The sequence below is a fragment of the Lasioglossum baleicum genome, unplaced genomic scaffold (genome assembly GCF_051020765.1).
Source record: "Lasioglossum baleicum unplaced genomic scaffold, iyLasBale1 scaffold0590, whole genome shotgun sequence".
Lineage (NCBI taxonomy): Eukaryota > Metazoa > Arthropoda > Insecta > Hymenoptera > Halictidae > Lasioglossum > Lasioglossum baleicum.
The window spans coordinates 70001-77500 of record NW_027469650.1 but is presented as its reverse complement, the minus strand read 5'-3'; the positions used below and the strand labels follow the sequence as shown (position 1 = coordinate 77500).

Sequence of the window (7500 nt, the reverse complement as noted above, 5' to 3'; positions counted from 1 at the left end):
AAACGCGCGGTTGCACGCGTTTGTGTTATCGTTCGCGAACTATCGTGAAGATAGACGAGACGCGAAGGACCGGCTCGTGATGCTCGCCTTTAAAGCAGTCGTGAGTCTGACACCCTACTCCGTGCGTGTGGCCCAATAGTGCGCACCGCGAGAGCGTGGGACGAATGACCGCTGCCAGAGCCGACTGTGAGTCCCGCTCTCTATTTGTATCGGGTTCGCGTATAACCAAGAGCACGAAACGTTGCTGCGCCGCACGCGGTGTTCGTTGACGACGGAACGTATATTTATTATAATATTATACATTCGCCAGAGCGGACCGGCTCGTGATGCTCGCTTTTGTAAAGCAGTCGTGAGTCTGACACCCTACTCCGTGCGTGTGGCCCAATAGTGCGCATCGCGAGAGCTTGGGACGAATGACCGCTGCCAGAGCCGGCTGTGAGTCCGCTAATCTGTCGAATAAAATAAAAATATGGTAATATCGTTCCGACGAAAAACGGTGTTCCGAGAGGACCGGCCGTGACGCTCGCTATAAAGCCAATGGCGCGATTATTCCCGACGACACCCTACTCTCTGTGTGGCCCAATAGTGCGCGCAGACGAGCTTGGGACGAGAACGGGGATCGCGCCTACGGCCAGAGCCGGCTCGCGAGTCCGCTTGTATCGGAATTTATCGTTACCTCGAGCACACACCAACATTTTATGGAAATGTGTTTTATACGGGAAGTGGACCGGCTCGTGAAGCTCGCTTTTAAAGCAGTCGTGAGTCTGACACCCTACTCCGTGCGTGTGGCCCAATAGTGCGCATCGCGAGAGCTTGGGACGAATGACCGCTGCCAGAGCCGGCTGTGAAGTCCTCCGTTCTCACATCATTCCAAATGAAATGGAAGTGAAGAGGAGAGGAATATTATTACATCTCTGGATCCAGTATCGGGTTGTATTTACGATCCCCGTCGTTTTCAGAGAATATATATTCATCTCCGCGTTTTCCACGTTAACGGTTTTTCAATGTACTGTTCGCCCGGCCGTCGGATACGTGTTGCGTATCTGACGGTTTTTTTTTTCCGTTTCCACGGACGACGATAGTGTCGTCCTTAAAACGACGCCTGAACGAATCTCCTTCGCGCGCTGGTTGGAGCGTTCAGGTACAATGCGTTCTTACGAACCGCAGAACAAGAGACATATACATATATTGATTTGTAAATCAAAAATATATACGATTACCCTGAACGGTGGATCACTTGGCTCGTGGGTCGATGAAGAACGCAGCTAATTGCGCGTCAACGTGTGAACTGCAGGACACATGAACATCGACATTTCGAACGCACATTGCGGTCCACGGATACAATTCCTGGACCACGCCTGGCTGAGGGTCGTTTACGTAACCATAAACTGCTTGCGTTGCTCTTGTAAGTCCCCGCCGTCGCTTACCTCTCCAAATATATTTTTGGAGGGCGCCAAAGAGCGTTTCGGAGTCGGGTTGCAAAGATGCTACGTACGAGCGAATGATGGGCGTTTCGTCGGCGTTTGTCGCGGTTCTGTGAAAATTGCCAATTTTTGCATTGCGTCTTATAAACACATACAAACATATATATCTAGTTTCCACGAGAGGCGAAGTAGGGATTGGTATTTCTTACGTTCGGACTTGCGTGAGTGTTTTTACGGTGTCGTGAGTCGTATTGAAAATACGACCGCCCGTAAGGCACCGCTTCGACGGGGATCTCCAAATCTCTCACCTTCTCTGCGAAACGATTCGCCTTGCGGAAAGAAGCGTTTCCACTCATGAACATTTAACGCGCTCCCGACGTCGCCTGAAATGATGCGTATATACGAAAGAGGTATATTTACAAGAGTCTCGCGAGACTACAGAGATGGACACACAAATTATAAAAGAAAGAAAGAATACTGTGTGGCACACAGAGTGTGTGTGGTGTGGCAATGTTAAGCCCCAGGGAGAGAATATGCCTGTGCGTGGATGAGTTTCTTAACTCTACGTTATAATTGCCATACGGCGGAGGGTCGTCGTTGCCGGCGATTTCGACAAACACATTCCTTTTCGAGTCTTCGAGGGAAGAGACGAAAGAGATCTCTCGTTCTATCGCGAACGCTTTGATGATCGATGGACAGCGGAGCAAAGCGCAGCAATGTGCGGGATGAGCACGTCGTACTTGATCGGGTCGGAATTATTCCCCGTCGTCGACGTGTCCTCGCTAATCTGTGCGATTGCCATTCCATCGCCACGTTCGCGTTGAATCGTATTGATGACGGCCTATGAGCGTCTTGAGATCTTACTCTCTTTCTCTCGTGTCTCTAATTTGGTTTTGCGTTTGATCGATGATAAATCGTTTCGTGCGCAACGTTTCTGTACCCCCGTGGTTTTTGGTTCAATTATATAGAAGTAGAGAGAAAAAGAAATCCCACCGGGTTATATGTATTATTATTTTTTTTATTTTAATAATATGTATACTCCTCTATTGGCGAGGCTTATTTCGAACTTGATTGTCACACGACGCAAAAGACACACTTGTGTGTTCACGCACGGAACAGCACCGCTGAGAGAGAAAAGGTATATCAATGAGAAAACCTTTATGTCGGTCGCCCCATGTCTTTTCTTTTCTTCATTGTCGATTCGTGCGGAACCGCGCGATCTGTCGGTCGTCCAGTCCCCGAAAGTTCTTTTCGACGGACGTTAAAGTTAACCGGCCAGATCGTCTAGCGAGAGTTTCCGATCGACGAGAGATGAAGAAAGAATTATATTGACACTTTGGTGTGGCGCATAAGGCATATATCGGTTTTTTGTTTACCTTTTTCTCTCTTCTGTCGTGTAGTGTTGTTTCGTTTTCTTTTTTTTTCTTTTTTTTTTGTGCTTTGTACGTTTTCGCGAGTACTACTTTTACGCTCTTTCGGCCGAAACACACAAAATTTTGTATCACGTACGACGACCTCAGAGTAGGCGAGATTACCCGCTGAATTTAAGCATATTACTAAGCGGAGGAAAAGAAACTAACAAGGATTTCCTTAGTAGCGGCGAGCGAACAGGAATTAGCCCAGCACTGAATCCCGCGGTTCTGCCGTTGGGAAATGTAGTGTTCAGGAGGGTCAATTTATCCCGAGACGTCGAACCGCGTCCAAGTCCATCTTGAATGGGGCCATTTACCCGTAGAGGGTGCCAGGCCCGTAGCGACTGGTACGCGTTTCGGGAGGACCTCTCCTTAGAGTCGGGTTGCTTGAGAGTGCAGCCCTAAGTGGGTGGTAAACTCCATCTAAGGCTAAATATGACCACGAGACCGATAGCGAACAAGTACCGTGAGGGAAAGTTGAAAAGAACTTTGAAGAGAGAGTTCAAGAGTACGTGAAACCGTTCAGGGGTAAACCTGAGAAACCCAAAAGATCGAATGGGGAGATTCATCGTCGACGAGGCTGGCTTCCGTTGGTGCGCAGATAGCCCGTAATGGGCCACTTCGGTGGTTCCAGTGCGAGGGTACACCATCTTCGGCAAATGTTCCGGTCGCGTAGTCGTGCACTTCTCCCTTAGTAGAACGTCGCGACCCGTTGCGTGTCGGTCTACGGCTCGAGTTGTTGCCTGTCGTGTCGCCTTCGTGCGCACACGGCAGACGCTCGATCGCCTGGCCGGCTGCGTGACGGTACTCTGACGGTATCGGGCCGCAACCAATCCATTTTCGAATGTGTGTGCGTCAGGCCCGCCGCAAGCTCGGTTAGTTTGTCACCCGGATGGTACGGACCTAGCGCCGGCTCCGGGCCTAACCAGCTGTTAGCAGGCGGTGTCCTCGGACTGGCCAAGCTTTGAATTACCGGTCAGCGACGCTACTGCTTTGGGTACTCTCAGGACCCGTCTTGAAACACGGACCAAGGAGTCTAACATGTGCGCGAGTCATTGGGACATGTAAACCTAAAGGCGCAATGAAAGTGAAGATCGTACCTTAGCGTCGATCAAGGGAGGATGGGCCGCGTCACGATGCGGCCTCGCACTCCCGGGGCGTCTCGTTCTCATTGCGAGAAGAGGCGCACCCAGAGCGTACACGTTGGGACCCGAAAGATGGTGAACTATGCCTGGTCAGGACGAAGTCAGGGGAAACCCTGATGGAGGTCCGTAGCGATTCTGACGTGCAAATCGATCGTCGGAACTGGGTATAGGGGCGAAAGACTAATCGAACCATCTAGTAGCTGGTTCCCTCCGAAGTTTCCCTCAGGATAGCTGGCACTCGCTCGTTCTCTTTTGATGAACGTGTGCGAGTCTCATCTGGTAAAGCGAATGATTAGAGGCCTTGGGGCCGAAACGACCTCAACCTATTCTCAAACTTTAAATGGGTGAGATCTCTGGCTTGCTTGGATCAATGAAGCCACGAGATTATATTGGATCAGAGTGCCAAGTGGGCCAATTTTGGTAAGCAGAACTGGCGCTGTGGGATGAACCAAACGCAGAGTTAAGGCGCCTAAGTCGACGCTTATGGGATACCATGAAAGGCGTTGGTTGCTTAAGACAGCAGGACGGTGGCCATGGAAGTCGGAATCCGCTAAGGAGTGTGTAACAACTCACCTGCCGAAGCAACTAGCCCTGAAAATGGATGGCGCTGAAGCGTCGCGCCTATACTCCGCCGTCAGCGGCAAGTGAGGTTGACGTTAGCTTTTTTTAAAGGCGCGTCTTCCATGAAGCTCTGACGAGTAGGAGGGTCGCGGCGGTGTGCGCAGAAGGGTCTGGGCGTGAGCCTGCCTGGAGCCGCCGTCGGTGCAGATCTTGGTGGTAGTAGCAAATACTCCAGCGAGGCCCTGGAGGACTGACGTGGAGAAGGGTTTCGTGTGAACAGCCGTTGCACACGAGTCAGTCGATCCTAAGCCCTAAGAGAAATCCTATGTAGATGAGGTGTCCTAAGAGAGAGAGCAAAATATCATTTAATGATAAACAAAAACACACACCCATCGGGCGAAAGGGAATCCGGTTTCTATTCCGGAACCCGGCAGCGGAACCGCTTACCAATCGGGCCCTCGTAAGAGTGTTCGTCGGGGTAACCCAAAATGACCTGGAGACGCCGTCGGGAGATCCGGGGAGAGTTTTCTTTTCTGTATAAGCGTTCGAGTTCCCTGGAAACCTCTAGCAGGGAGATAGGGTTTGGAACGCGAAGAGCACCGCAGTTGCGGCGGTGTCCGGATCTTCCCCTCGGACCTTGAAAATCCAGGAGAGGGCCACGTGGAGGTGTCGCGCCGGTTCGTACCCATATCCGCAGCAGGTCTCCAAGGTAAAGAGCCTCTAGTCGATAGATTAATGTAGGTAAGGGAAGTCGGCAAATTGGATCCGTAACTTCGGAATAAGGATTGGCTCTGAGGAGCGGGGCGTGTCGGGCTTGGTCGGGAAGCGGGTCTGGCTGACGTGCCGGGCCTGGGCGAGGTGAACACATTGATGGGAATCCGAGCTCGGTCCCGTGCCTTGGCCTCCCGCGGATCTTCCTTGCTGCGAGGCTTTCGTCTAGAACGATCGTCCTCTTCGGCCGCCATTCAACGCTCAGCTCAGAACTGGCACGGACTAGGGGAATCCGACTGTCTAATTAAAACAAAGCATTGCGATGGCCCCCACGGGTGTTGACGCAATGTGATTTCTGCCCAGTGCTCTGAATGTCAACGTGAAGAAATTCAAAAAAGCGCGGGTAAACGGCGGGAGTAACTATGACTCTCTTAAGGTAGCCAAATGCCTCGTCATCTAATTAGTGACGCGCATGAATGGATTAACGAGATTCCCTCTGTCCCTATCTACTGGGTCCTAGAAGGTCCAGGGTTTTATTCCCTGGTGCGCCAACCCCTCCTCCAAGTGGTAGGACCTGGACACCCTCGGGTGACGAACGGGGCTCTGGTTGGAAGTGCTCTTACGTGAGTGATCGCTTGCGATCACCGTGGCACTCGCAAAATCGGAAAACTCCTCGCCGTGGCAACGACCCACCGGAGCGTAACCCGGTGGTACGTCACGGGAGTGAGACCGAGGGTCTTACCTTAATTGTGTGTCGGACCGCGGGGAGAAAAACCCCTCAACAAATCCCGACCTCTAAGCCGGAGACCGCGGTGAAAGAGGGTCGACGTTCCCTGCACGAACGTCGATGATCGGTGGGAGCACTGATCGCCTAGTGGCTAAACCTCAGGACTAAGGCGAACCCTGTTGTATAAGCCTTCTCCCTGGAAAGGGCGTCACCCGGGGAGTGACTGTTTTTCGTCCCAACTCGTGGGAATAACATGGAACAAGATAATAAACAAACCAAAACAAAAAACAACAAAAACAAGACGAAGAAGGGAGAAAAGAAGGAGAATAGAGTTGGAGAAAAGGCTATAGCAGAGGCCAATAAAGAAACGAAAGAGAAACCAAAAAAGACAACTAAAAGCAAACAAATGGAAGAAACAAAATCATATGTGAAAGGGACATATACGGACTCAGACTCTCTGTCCGGAATTAGCGACTACGAATACGACTACGACGACTACTACAACTCAGACGTATCCTCAAACACTGATTTGAGAACATTGGTCAAGGCAGCAATGAAATCCGGATTGGGACCCCGGAGCGGCACTAAAAGGAAAAAAGGGAAAAGGAAAGTTGTAAGTGAAGCAGTATGCTTCAGTGACTCGGACTCCTCAATCGAGTCAATACCGAGCAAGTTCCCAAAGGAACAAACACAATCGGATGACGGGGCTATAAGACCCGTCACCGTTAAACTAGAGAGACTACCAATATTAGAGGGGCAGCTTATCCAAACCCCGCTTCAAAAGCTAGAGACACTTCTCCAGGCAGTGGCAATGCCGACGGCGCAGCGCGCCAGGTCAATAACTATTCTCGAAGAGTTAAGAGATAGTTTTAAAAATGAAGAGGAAATTTTCCTAGAAATGAGGGCCGAGTTAACTCGACAAAACAAGGAACTTCGAGACAAGCTCGAAGAGCTACAAAAAGAGAAACCACTGGAAGAGAAGCTGAATCAGCTCTCCGCAAAGTTGGACAGCCTTATGTCCGAGAAACGCAGTGGTGTCAAGGAGGCTCCGGCCCCCAAGCCACTACTGTACTCGGACATAATAAAGTCCAACAAGAGAACAAGGCAAGTGGCAAAGAAAACTGCTATACAGCAGTCTAAACCGATAGCGGCAATCTACCCTGCAAAGGGTAGTGAGATCTCGAATAGCGACGAGACAAAAAAGATTCTGTCGGAGTTCATAAACCCGACAGAACAGAAAATAAGAATCCGGAACGTGAGGAAACTTGCGAATTCCGGAATTCTCATAGAGACCGAAAGAAAAGAGGACCTTGAGCAAGTCCTCAAAAACAAGGCATTAAGGGAAAAAGTAGAGATCGGTCCCCTCCCTAGGAGGAGACCGAAAATAATAATATTTGGAGTCCCCTCTGACACGGCAGAGGAGGAACTCCTGAAAGCAATAAGAAATCAGAACCTCGAGCAGGACTCAGAGGAAAATTTAGAAGGGGAGTTTAAACTCCTCTTCAAAACTGGCAAAAGAG

At 50.4% G+C, this 7500-nt stretch overlaps 1 non-coding gene and 1 pseudogene across 1 annotated transcript; both read left to right on the top strand.

Moving 5' to 3' along the window:
• Positions 1–1217: 1217 nt before the first annotated feature.
• Positions 1218–1372, top strand: LOC143220268 (5.8S ribosomal RNA). Its single transcript, XR_013011611.1, has one exon. It is a non-coding gene; the product is annotated as a 5.8S ribosomal RNA (ribosomal RNA).
• A 1563-nt stretch (positions 1373–2935) lies between these two features.
• Positions 2936–7500, top strand: part of LOC143220264 (large subunit ribosomal RNA) — a 6577-nt pseudogene continuing 2012 nt past the window's right edge.